The sequence below is a fragment of the Sorex fumeus genome, unplaced genomic scaffold, assembly GCF_029834395.1.
Source record: "Sorex fumeus unplaced genomic scaffold, SorFum_2.1 ptg000007l, whole genome shotgun sequence".
Taxonomy (NCBI): Eukaryota; Metazoa; Chordata; class Mammalia; order Eulipotyphla; family Soricidae; genus Sorex; species Sorex fumeus.
The window spans coordinates 63862292-63875444 of NW_026606064.1; the positions used below are offsets into that span (position 1 = coordinate 63862292).

General features: G+C 45.9%; 1 protein-coding gene across 1 annotated transcript in view; it reads right to left on the reverse strand.

Moving 5' to 3' along the window:
- Positions 1 to 12458, reverse strand: part of KIAA1217 (KIAA1217 ortholog) — a 750771-nt gene extending 738313 nt beyond the window's left edge. The window contains exon 1 of the mRNA XM_056132179.1: positions 11992 to 12458. The gene's annotated coding sequence lies outside the window, so the exon portion shown is untranslated. The remainder of the gene's footprint in view (positions 1 to 11991) is intronic.
- Positions 12459 to 13153: the final 695 nt, after the last annotated feature.

The following is a 13153-nucleotide window of genomic DNA, read 5'->3' on the forward strand; positions in this document are numbered from 1 at the left end:
TTTCCAGAGCTGAAGAAAACTTGTGACCACATCCAGGAGGCCCGAAGGGTACCGGCTAGAAGAAATCCGAATAAAAATACCCCAAGACACATCCTGATCAAAATGACCAAAACTTTAGACAGAGACAAAATTCTGAAAGCAGCAAGATCGAAGAAAGAAATCCCTTACAAAGGAGCATCCTTAAAATTCACTGCTGATTTTTCTGATGAAACCCTCAGGGCCCGAAAACAGTGGTGGGACATAGTGAAAAAACTCAATGAAATAAATGCTTCTCCAAAAATACTTTACCCAGCGAGACTCTCATTCATAATAGAAGGAACAACACACAGTTTCACGGACAAACAACAGCTCAGGAACTTCATAGACTCAAAACCATGGTTACAAGTACAACTAAATGGGCTACTTTAAGGCAAGACAGACCTCTCAAATACACCAAATTTCAACAGAACAATGGGACAAAATCCCATAACAATAATCTCTCTCAATGTCAATGGGCTAAACGCACCAATTAAAAGACATAGAGTGGCAGGATGGATTAGAAAATTGAACCCAACATTCTGCTGCCTGCAAGAAACGCATCTCAATAGTCAAAGCAAACACAGACTCAGAGTCAAAGGCTGGAAAACAATCCTACAGGCAAACAGCTCCCAGAAAAAAGCTGGGGTAGCTATCCTAATATCAGACCACATCGATTTCAGAGTGAAGAAGGTCATAAGAGACAGTGAAGGCCATTTCCTATTGACCAAAGGATATGTACAACAGGAAGAACTTACAATAATAAATGTATATGCACCTAATGAGAGACCAGCAAAGTACTTAAAACAATTACTCATAGATTTGGAAAAAGACATCGATAGCAACACAATACTAGTGGGAGACCTCAACACCGCTTTGTCACCTCTTGATAGATCAACCAGACTCAAGCTTAGCAAGGACATACTTCATCTGAGGGAAACAATGGAAGAAAGGGGCTTAGTAGATATATACAGGACACTTCATCCACAAAAAGCTCAATACACATTCTTCTCAAGCGTACATGGAACGTTCTCCAAGATAGACCACATGCTGAGCCACAAAACATGCCTCCATAAAATTAAGAAGATAGAGATTATATCAACAATCTTCTCAGACCATAATTCGCTGAAATTAGAAGTAAATCACACACAAAAACAGAAAACTAAATTAAACACATGGAAATTAAACAGTGCGCTATTAAACAACGAGTGGCTTAGACAGGAAATTAAAGAGGAAATCAAAAGATTCCTAGAAACGAATGAAAATGAGGACACGAGTTACCAAAACCTATGGGACACAGCAAAAGCAGTCTTAAGAGGAAAGTTTATAGCTCTACAAGCATTCCTCAGGAAGGAGGAGAGAGCCCACATAAATAAACTAACCTCACAGCTTAAGAACTTGGAGAAGGACCAACAAAAGGAGCACAACCCTAACAGGAGGAAGGAAATAATAAAACTCAGAGCAGAGATTAACGAGATGGAAACCCAGAAAACAATCCGAAAGATCAATGAAACCAAGAGCTGGTTCTTTGAGAAAATTAACAAAATCGATAAGCCCCTAGCAAAACTCACAAAGAAAGGGAGAGAGAAAACCCTAATAAACCGAATCAGAAATGAAAAGGGGGTCATTACAACAGAAACTACAGAAATTCAAAGGATCCTCAGGGAGTACTTTGAAAAGCTTTATGCCACAGAACATCAAAACCTCGAGGAAATGGATAAATTCCTAGACTCCTATAGACTCCCAAGGCTGAACCAAGAAGACCTGGAATACCTGAACAGACCTATCACCATCAAGGAAATTGAAATGGTAATAAAAAGTCTCCCCAAGCACAAAAGCCCTGGCCCGGATGGATTCACCAGTGAATTCTTCCAAATTTTTAAAGAAGACTTACTCCCAATCCTCTTTAAGCTTTTCCATGAAATTGAAATATCAAACACACTTCCGAACAGTTTCTATGAAGCAAATATCACACTGATACCAAAAGCAGACAGAGATAACACAAAGAAAGAGAACTACAGGCCGATATCCCTGATGAACACAGATGCAAAGATCCTCAACAAACTACTAGCAAATAGAATCCAACTACTCATCAAAAAGATCATACACCATGACCAAGTAGGATTCATCCCAGGGATGCAAGGATGGTTCAACATTCGGAAATCAATCAACATAATCCATCATATCAACAAAAGAAAAGATAAAAAGCATATGATCATATCAATAGATGCAGAGAAAGCATTTGACAAGATCCAGCACCCCTTTATGATGAAAACCCTAGCCAAAATGGGCATAGAGGGGACTTTCCTCAACATAGTTAAAGCCATCTACCACAAGCCTACAGCAAGCATCATCCTCAATGGGGAAAAACTGAGAGCCTTCCCTCTAAGATCAGGGACGAGACAAGGATGCCCACTCTCTCCACTGCTGTTCAATATAGTACTGGAAGTACTTGCAATAGCAATTAGGCAAGAAAAAGACATTAAGGGCATTCAGGTAGGAAAGGAAGAAATAAAGCTCTCACTATTCGCAGATGATATGATACTATACTTAGAGAATCCAATAACCTCCACCAAAAAACTCCTAGAAACAATAGACTTGTATAGTAAAGTTGCAGGTTATAAAATCAATACCCAAAAGTCCATGGCTTTCCTATATGCAAACAGTGAGAGAGAGGAAAGCTACATGAAAAAATCAATCCCGTTCACAATTGTGCCCCAGAAAATCAAGTACCTAGGAATCAGCCTAACTAAGGAAGTAAAGGACCTGTACAAAGAAAACTACAAAACGCTACTTCAGGAAATAAAAGAGGACATGAGGAAATGGAAAGACATCCCCTGCTCATGGGTCGGAAGACTGAACATTGTCAAAATGGCAATACTACCGAAAGCACTGTACAAATTCAATGCAATCCCTATAAGGATACCCATGTCGTTCTTCAAAGAAATGGAGAAAACACTCCTGAAATTTATATGGAACAATAAACCCCCACGAATAGCTAAAGCAATTCTGGGGAAAAAGAAAATGGGAGGAATCAACCTCCCGAACTTCAAACTTTACTACAAAGCGGTAATAATCAAAACAGCATGGTACTGGAACAAAGGCAGAACTGCAGACCAATGGAACAGAGTTGAATACACTGACATCACCCCCCAATCATATGATCATCTAATCTTTGATAAAGGTGCAAGAAATGTGAAGTGGAGTAAGGAAAGCCTCTTTAACAAATTGTGCTGGCATCACTGGACGGCTACATGCAAAAAAATGGGCTCAGAACTCTGCCTAACACCATGTACAAAGGTAAGATCAAAATGGATTAAAGACCTCAACATCAGACCAGAAACCATAAGATACATTGAAGACAAAGTTGGCAAAACCCTCCATGACATTGAGGCTAATGGTATGTTCAAAGATGACACGCCACTGGCTGAGCAAGTGAAAACAGAGATAGATAAATGGGACTATCTTAAACTAAGAAGCTTCTGTACCTCCAAAGAAACAGTGACCAAAATACAAAGACGGCCTACAGAATGGGAAAGAATATTCGCCGAATACACATCTGACAAGGGATTGATATCAAGGATATACAAAATACTGGTTGAACTCCACAAGAAGAAAACATCCAACCCCATCAAAAAATGGGGCAATGAAATGAACAGAAACTTTCTCAAAGAAGAAATCCGAATGGCAAAAAAGCACATGAGAAAATGCTCTACATCATTAATCATCAGGGAGATGCAGATCAAAACCACAATGAGATACCATCTCACACCTCAGAGACTGGCCCACATTCAAAAGAACAAAAGCAACCGTTGCTGGCGCGGATGTGGCGAGAAAGGGACACTCCTTCACTGTTGGTGGGAATGTCCACTGGTTCAGCCCTTCTGGAAAACAGTATGGACGTTCCTCAAAAAATTAGAAATTGAGCTCCCATTTGACCCAGCGATACCACTCCTGGGAATATATCCCAGAGAGGCAAAAACGTGTAGCCGAAGTGACATCTGCACTTGTTTGTTCATTGCAGCACTCTTTACAGTAGCCAGAAACTGGAAGAGACCTGAGTGCCCAAGAACAGATGACTGGTTAAAGAAACTTTGGTACATCTACACAATGGAGTACTATGTGGCTCTTAGAAAAAATGAAGTCATGAACTTTACATACAAGTGGTACAATATGGAAAGTATCATGCTAAGCGAAATGAGTCAGAAAGAGAGGGATAGACATAGAAAGATAGCATTCATCTGGGGGATATAAAACAATAAAATATGAGATTAATACCCAAGAATAGCTGAGAGCAACACCAGGAGAATTACTCCATAACTTAGAGGCCAGCTGGGTATTCTAGGGGAAAGGACAATTCAGATAGAAAGGGGAACACCAAGTGGAGGGTATTTGGAGGATCCTCCCAGGAGGGGAGATGCAGGTTGAAAGTAGACTGGACTGAACATGTTCGCCACTCAATGCCTCTTTGGCTGATCACAGCGCCCAGGAGGAGAGAGAGAACAGGGGGGAATGCCCTGCCACAGTGGCAGGGGGGGATGGGGGACGGGAGGATGGGGGGGGAGGGATATTATCCTGGTGGTGGAAAATGGGCACTGGTGGAGGGATGGGTATTTGATCGGGGTATGACCGAGATCCAAGCACAAAAATTTGTAAATCTACAACTGTACCTCATGTCGTTTCACTAATAAAAAAGAAAAAAAAATAATTTAAATGAAATATTTTTGTAAACTAGACAAAAAAAACATATGTATGCCATTTGTTGGAAAAGTTAAGTTGCCCTTCCTGTCTATTTTTATTTTATGATAGTTTGGATTTCTAACCTGTGGTCCATTTACCCCTCCCCCAAATGTATAGTCTCTATCTCATCTTCCCTAGCCTCCCAGTCTCTGTCTCTGTCTATCTCTGTCTCTGCCTCACCCATCCTCCCTCATGGATTTTTCACAGCTCTACTTCAAGGTTACTGAACCCATTTTTGCTGCTGTGGGAACTTCTGGCTCTCTTGAAAAGCAACTCTAAAGTAATTTAAATTGGGCAAAGTCACAGCATGCTAAGAACAGAACTGCACCAAACAAGCACTAAACCGGAAGCTCTCTTTCGGTTTCTAGAGCAAACTATGGGCACAAGTTAAGATTTTTCCCTGTTAAGGCAAAAAAATAAATTATGAATACTCAGGACTGGAAATATTATCTGTTGAGTCAACTTGTAAAGCACGACAGCTCTGTGATAGCAGGAATTACCAGCTGTAGAGTTTAGCACGGTGATTTGCATAGAAATGTAATCTTGTGCCCAACTTCACACGCAGGCACAATGTCTGCTTACAATATCCGGTAGAACCGAGAAACAGCCCATCAGCTCAGCCAACAGTGCATGCAAACAAGGATGGTCTATTCTTCAGCAACTAAGGAGTGCTGAGATGGCTTTAAGAGGGGTCCTTTTAAGTACTTTTTGTTTTCATATATCCCTTCACTGATTAATTGATGTTGCTTCCTCATTCCTCCTCAGTCAAAATGAGTCTGTTGGGTCAGGAGTATCAAAGGAGAATAGTACATTAACGCAAGCAAGAAGCAAAACTGCTTGAAGAGGATTCAAAAGGCTGTGAAAACATGACCTTGGGGAGCCAACCAGCTGACCTGCCAGACCCCTCAATGCCATCCCACGTTCCTGTTCTTGGTCTTGATTTGACAAGGGGACTACAGGGAGGGGGAAAGTGTTTTAGAAATAGCTATAGCTCCCAGTTTGGTCACAATCTCCTCTTGTTTTTAATGTGCAGAAAATATTGATTGATTGACTGATTGATTGATTGATTGACGGCTGATTGATTTGAGAAGGGGAGTTTTGCAAGGCACCTGGCAGTGCTTGGGGGACCATGTTGCCAGGGATTGAACCAGATAAACCACACGCAAGGCAGGTGCCTTATAATCTCTGTACCAGCTCTCTAGTTCCTTCTCTCCACTTTCCATCCCTGGGAGTACCACTCTGCTCTGTCTTCCATTGCTACCACCTTATGAGAAACACACCCCCCCTGCAGTGGCAGGATGCCTGACCCACAGGCATTTCATATAAGGTCCATAAAATCAAAAAGGGGGTAGGGAGGGCTAGCCCTGGTCCGTGACAGTATATTCACATATGCTTCTAATTAGCCTATATTGTATGGCCCGTTACAAACATCCAAGTGGCCCTTGGCAGAAGCCAGGTTCCCCAGTCCTGCCCCAGACCCCCTGCCCTCATGGATGGAGAAGGACTATCAAGGACAGCCTGACAGTGGGACTCACTTGAAGCCTGCAACTTAGAGCAGCAACCCTCCAGAAGCCCCAGGCTTGAGGGTATTCATGAAGAGGATTAGGCACTACCTGGGAGAGATAACTGCATTTATTTCCTAATTATTTACAGCAGCAGATGTAAACAAACACCAGGGCTCCCTCAAGGTCATTTACAAAAATAACCACCAAGAATCCTGAAGAATTTTGCTTCTGACCATAATGCTTATTCAAGGGGCCAGAAAAAGGCCAGAAGGCCAGAAGGGAGCCCCCAGAAATAATGTCTCCTACTGCTAATTAAACATGCACTGTGTGTCAGAAACTCTGATTAGCACTTGGCAGGCATTTTCTTTCTCTTTTAAAATGTTTAGGAAAGTAACATTGGCTTAGAAGACTGTATATGTTTAGGAGTACAATAAGCCAACTTTTCCAAAACATGATACCATACCACACCCAGCAGCAAAGTCCTCCCTGACCACCCACTGTACCCTTCCCACCTTTGGGAGCACCCCTCCTCACCCCAATAATCTCAGCTCTGGATTTGTTTGTGTTTGTCTTTGGCATGCATTCTCACTTCACCTTATTAAGACTTCCTGTGATAGACACTATTTTATCCCCTTCCATCCATGCAGCAAATAATTACTGAACACCCATTCGGTGCTGTCACACGTGTGCCAGTGAGCAGAGTAGATGGCATGGTGGCATGGTATTTAGAGTCATGCGAGCTAAGGGAAGGAGAAGTTTAGGACCTTAAATAGGACAGCCAAGAGAGGCAATGCTGAGAGAGAGACATTGGCAAGAAGATGGTAAGGGAAAAAAGAAGAGAGGAAAGTGTTGTTTAGGGAAGAACATGCTAAATAAAAGGTGCCTTATATTTGGCATGGCTTAGGAGGAAATGCATGGCACACTGATGGAACAGGACAGAAGTCAGTATGGTGATTACACAGCAATAGGGGTAGAGTGTCAGTGGAGAGCGAAGAGGAAGAAATCAGAAGGTACTACCTTAGTGTGGAAGGACGTTGATTTCACGGAGCTCATGGTAAGAATTTTTTCCTTTACTGTGAAACTTTTCCATGAGGAGCAGTAGGACCTGTCTTACATCTTGGTAGTATTCCTTCGGCCAGTATAGGAGCCAAATTCAGGAGGGAGGCAAGGATTTGGGAAGCAGAGCAAGGCACTAAGAGGTACAGGAATGGTCCTGGGGAGAAAGGGTAGAGCCTTGATCTGGGCTGGTCAGATTGGGAGAGATAAAAGCACAACTTTTTTGGATTTTTTGAGTGGGGTGAAGGATGCGGATGAGAAAGAAAGAATTAAGGTCTGAGCACTTCAGTGGCCTCTTGCTGAGAGAAGGAGAAACTGAGTAAAGTAGGTGTGGGCAAGGGCCATTGCAGAAGTTATACAGGGACTCCTCTATTGAGAGAGGATGGCAGCCAACAACAGCACCCTAGCCTTGAAATCTTTAGAAGGATATGGCTTGCCTAGCAAGACTTTCAGTTTGATCTAAGTAGAACCCATTCCAATCACTATTTTTCTTTTCCTTCGTATATTACTATTTCACATGTTCATGTCATAAATTTTTATTGAGGGTCCAAAGTGCACCAAATATGGTAGTGCAAGGACACAGGGACAGCAAGAAATTTTGGTCCCATATTTACAACCTAGAGGGGAAGCAATGAATCCCTGATTATGCTAATTCATCCACACCTGTATAGATACAATAAAGCAAAACAATGACCATTCCATAAAGAGAAGTGTTGGGAAACTAAAGTGACTTCTCCACAGTTGAAAAACTGGGGAGAGATCAGGTAGGAACACAAACACAAGTTGCCTCCATCCTGAATCCACACACTTATTGTCAATGGAATGGTCAAGACAAGCTGCACTAGTCAATAGATACAGAACACAAGGAGCCAGTGAGCACGAAAACTTGGTTCAGGAAGTCCTGATTCAGGAACAATCTCTCAGTTCTATGAAACAGGTTTTGGGCCAAATGATCTCTACAGCCTTCTCTGACTCTACAATGTTGATTCTATGATGTTCATGCATAGCACATGGAGGAAAGATGTAAGAATCCAAGATGTAAGATATAAGACCAAATCCAAACTTATCTTATTCCACAGTCTACCCAAACTCAGGCTGGGAAATGCAGAACCCTGTCCATGGCTGCCCTGTCCTCTGAAGTGATATGAGAAGGTCGAAGGAGCCAGGCGAGCAGGGCCATGGCCAGTGGGACCCTACCCTGAGACAGGGCCGGTGGGGTCAGAGACACCAAGAATGAGAGAGGACTGGAAATCCCAGGTTAGCAGATCCACTAAGTTTAGATGTCCTAGGCACATGCTTTCCTACCCAGTCTGGAATGGGGCTGGCCTTTGAAGCGATTCTGGGAAATAGCAACCCTCCATCTAGGCCCCAATTTTCTCTTTGGCCCCCACACCTGAAAAAAAGACAGATATATCATTCTTAAACTTATTTATTGATAATCCTGCACACCTATAATCTCATTATTTCTGTATTCTTCATTTCCAAATTAAAGTTTAGTCTCCCAGAAGTAACTTGTCAAATCTGCAAGATTCATTTTGGGTCATTTTATGTAATAGAAATTTCAGTAACAACCCAAATCAAATACCCACAGCAGAAGAAGCATTTTAGTGTTTGCCTAAAGGATTTCTACATTTAGCTACTTTTGTTTTTAGTGCTGATTTACAGGTACTTAAAAGATACAATTTTTAAGCCATCATACATAGCCCAAAATCACAATACTCTTCCTAAGACTGTGATAATGGCCCTGACACATCTTCAAAATGCCCAAGAATTAAAATTAAGGGTTCATTCCCCCTATTCATTAATTGCAAATTACATACTAAAGTAGTGACCTTAACCAACTGAGTACAACACCCAAAATAAAACAGTATTGTGCATCGACATAATCAGATGTTTTAAAGCCTATTTAATCACTTCTGCATTGTAAATAACCTTATTTTGTAATTAGGGGGAAAAATGAGTTTTACATAAATTCTAGAATAATTCCAAGTCCAATGGCACTAAGAAACTGCTAATAACTTAAATCTAGAATCAGTGCCTATAAACCCAAATGTGATATCAAATTATTATCATTGGGATAAACACCAAGGAGGCCAAGCAAAGTAAGCAGTTCCATTGTACACATAAGAACAACATGAATGTTTATTTTATATCTGGCAAATATATAAAATATATATATTTTATATCTGGCAAAAATAACAAAACATATCAATTAAGTGAGTTGTATTCTTGCATTTTACTACTTTGAATGCAGTGAACTTGAACTCAATTCATTAAGCTAAGGTGAGTTATACATGTTTGTTCTTCAGTGATTAAATATGTGAATACTAAATCAAAATATTCCTATAATGTTTTAATTACATGTTTAAATGTTTCTAAGGGATATAAATGTGCACACATGTTGATTAACTCACTACAATTGGATGTTGAAGAAATTGATTTTTATTGTAGCGTATCCTTTCTCCACAATAATGAGTCTCACTCCCCTGGCCCTGGAGGAGCCTCCAATGTGGCACTTGCTAAAATCTCACGGCTAGGAGATGTTACTGGTGCCTGCTCGAGGTAATCAATGAACAACGGGATGACAGTTACAGTGATACAGTGATCCTTTCTCCACACTGCTGTACTACTCTAGACACATGCAAATTATCATACTATCAATGTACCTAATGAGCGTGTCATTATGACCTCCACCATAAATTAACAGTGTCTACTTTTCAAAACTTGTGATCTAACTACCCACAGATATTTCAGACACAGAGAACTGAGTTGGGTGATGATGTCCATAGCACAGAAATGGAAGGCCAAGATATGCTTGCAAATAACACATAGTTTCAAATTTTTATATATCCAACCTTCTTTTCTCTCTTGTCTTCTCAAGCTTCCTCTTTTTCTTTTCCTCCCATGTCATTAGTTCTTCTTTATACATTTCCCAAACACAGTATTACAATGCCCTTCAAGAAACTTTACCTTGATGAATAATCCATTCATTCATTTCTTCGTTCATATAACACCCCAGTTGCTGACCTACTGTGTGCCTGACATAATGCTGGACTCTGGGCATGGAGGATGGATGATAATGTCCTTCCTTCAGCGAGCACTACATAAAGGGGGGTGAATCAGGAGTGAGGCCTCTGGGAGAAATGAAGAAAACCAGCCCTTTGCTGTCAAATACCCATTTTCCCCACCTTGTCTCCAGATCAGTTCTTTTACCAACCGTCTGCTTCTAGAAAGCTTGGGTCGGAGACCACATACCAACCTTTCGGACTGAACCATCATCTAACACAATGCCTGGCACAAAATCGTATTTGGCATGAATGAATTTAGGTAAATAAAATGCAATAATCAGAAGCTGGATCCAGTTCAATGGGCTGAGCACGAGTTCTGCACTCGTAGCACCACGTGGTCCACAGCACCACCTAAGTATAGGGCCGGGAGGAGTCTCTCAGCATCGCCAAGTGTAGCCAAAGAAAGAAAAATAATTGAATAATCAAGTGTGCACGCACTTGGTGAATGGCTTTTAAAATAGTAGTAAGTCCAATGAAATTTAACGAGCTATCTACCTGTCCTCCGCAAAGGTGGCCTTTAGTACCAGAGGCTGAGCGGGTTTCCACTTCCTTAAGCACAGACAACGCTGCTCTGGAAAAGAGGATCTAAAAATCCCATCCTTTCCTCTCAAATTCCCCGAGAACCGCCGCAGGCGAGCAGAGGTGGGGCTGACCCGCTGCGCCCCCGCTGCCCTCTGCGGGGCGCTGCTGCGCGCGGAGCGAGGCTTCCAGGAACTTTTCTCCTTCCCCAGCAGAAGTTTGGGCAGCTCGAGAAGAAAAAGCTCCTTGGGGAGCCAGGGAAGAGAGCAGAGAAGCCGGGAGAACCAGAGAGCAATCCCGGTGTCGCCCGGCCCCCGCGACACCACCTGGCGACTCCGAGCACCCGCGGCGGCGCGGGGACCACTCGATCGCCATCGGAGAAGCGCCCCAAGACACCCATGACCCTCCCGAGACAGCCACGGTGGCGCCCCGGAGCGTCCCACCCGCCCCCACCTGGGATCGTCGAGGGGAACATCTCGGAGGACCCCAGCTTCCCTTTCCCAGCCCCGGGGTCCGAATTCTAAGCACCATCCAGCATCGCCGCCTTAGGTCGCCCACCCTCTCCACTGGCCCGCTGTGTACCAGCCCGACCAAGAGCGCGACATCCCCCCCCCCACCCCACACACAGAGCACAGCCCCGAGTACGAAACCAGCCTAGAGCATTCTTTTGCACCCCCTTTCCTACCTCTGCCACCCGTTTCCAGGCTCACCCCTCCCGGGGTGGGGGTAGGGGTGCACTCCAAGGTCACCTGAACAGACCGGACGGTCCCCACCTTCAGTCTCCCCAGAACCCTCCCTTAATAACACTCCAGGGACCAGCTTCTCCCTGCGCCCTCAGTCCAATTGGGGGGCGGGAGGGGGGTCTCCTCCTTTGGGTACCTCTTCACCTCATCAGGACCCCTCCCGGCGTTGTGCCCCGCCCGGCCGGTCCTTGCACCTCCCCTCTGGGAACGCTCACTTTTTCTCTGGGCCGAGGCTCCCTCGAAAGTCAGCCCTAGGTACCCTTCGAGAAGCCGGGGAGCAGAGGTGCCTCCCACTCGCTCCGGGGGAGCGCCCAGGAAAGCCACGCAAACTTCTGCTGCACTTACTTTGGGCCGAGGCTGCCGCCCCCTCGCCTCTCCTCGCTGTCCCTGAAGCGGCAGCTCCGCGGCGACCCGGGGGTTGGGCGCTGGCATCCCCCAAAAGCGCTCGGCTGTTAACTGCGCCAGAGCTGGGGGCTCCGGGCCGAGCGCGCCCGCGGCCGGAGTCCCGGGGCCGAGGTCGGGCCGCCTCCCGGGATGCTGCGTCGGTCGCCGCGCGCCCCGCTCCGCCGCCCGCTCCTCGGCGTCCGAGTTGCAGTTTCAGTTGCCAGCCAGGACTGCAGCGCCCGCTCAGTCCTCCCCCGAAAACGACTTTCAATTCACCTGGAGGCTCGCGCGGCGCCCCCGCGGGCGCGCAGCGTGACAGCGGGTGCAGAGCCGAGGGAGGAGCGCGCCCGCCGCGGCGGCCCGAGTGCGCCTCCAGCTTCCCGGGCGAGGAGCGCGCAGCCTTCTCCAGCCGCTCTCCTCGGGACTGCAGTCCTGACGTCACCCCGCCCCCCACCCCCACCCCGCGGAGGGTGGGGTGCGGGACGCCGGGAGGTGGGGGTGTGAGCGGGCGTGCAAGCGCGCGCGCGCGTGTGTGCGTGTGTGCACGGGCGCGCAGGGGCCCCGCCGGGCTGCGTACCCGTCGCCACCGCAGCTGGCTGCTGCCGCGAGCCGGCCAGCGAGCTCTCAGGAACGACGAGCGTCCAGGGGTGGCTGCCGCCAACAGCCGGGGGCGCTCGCCTCTCGATCGGGGCGGGACGCCGAGTTTGGTGGCGACCCCGAGCCTGATTCGGCTCAGTGGGGATGGTTGAGAGCAGGAGTTGGGTACGCGCCCCAAAGTTGGAGAGTGCCCTCAGTGCTTTGAAGCCGCTACCCACGTGGCGTCGGAGGAAGGTGGAACAGCCGGCGCGGTCGAATGGTTTGCATGCGCCTGCGGGGAGTGAGGATGGGGCGCTCTCGGGGAACTCCGGGCTTCCACTCTCGCCGCAAGGTCCCGGGAGCAGAGGCGCGGCAGTGCGCCCAAGGGCACCCTTCCGTGACTACGGGAAGTCACTGCAAAGGGATGGGAGGGGCTGGACCTTCTACACCCAAGTCTGCCCTGCGCGAACCTGGGAGAGTGTCTGCCAGAAGCTGGGCAAAAGTCTCCCCACCCACCTCCCCGAAACGAGCAAGAGGTCACGGCCGG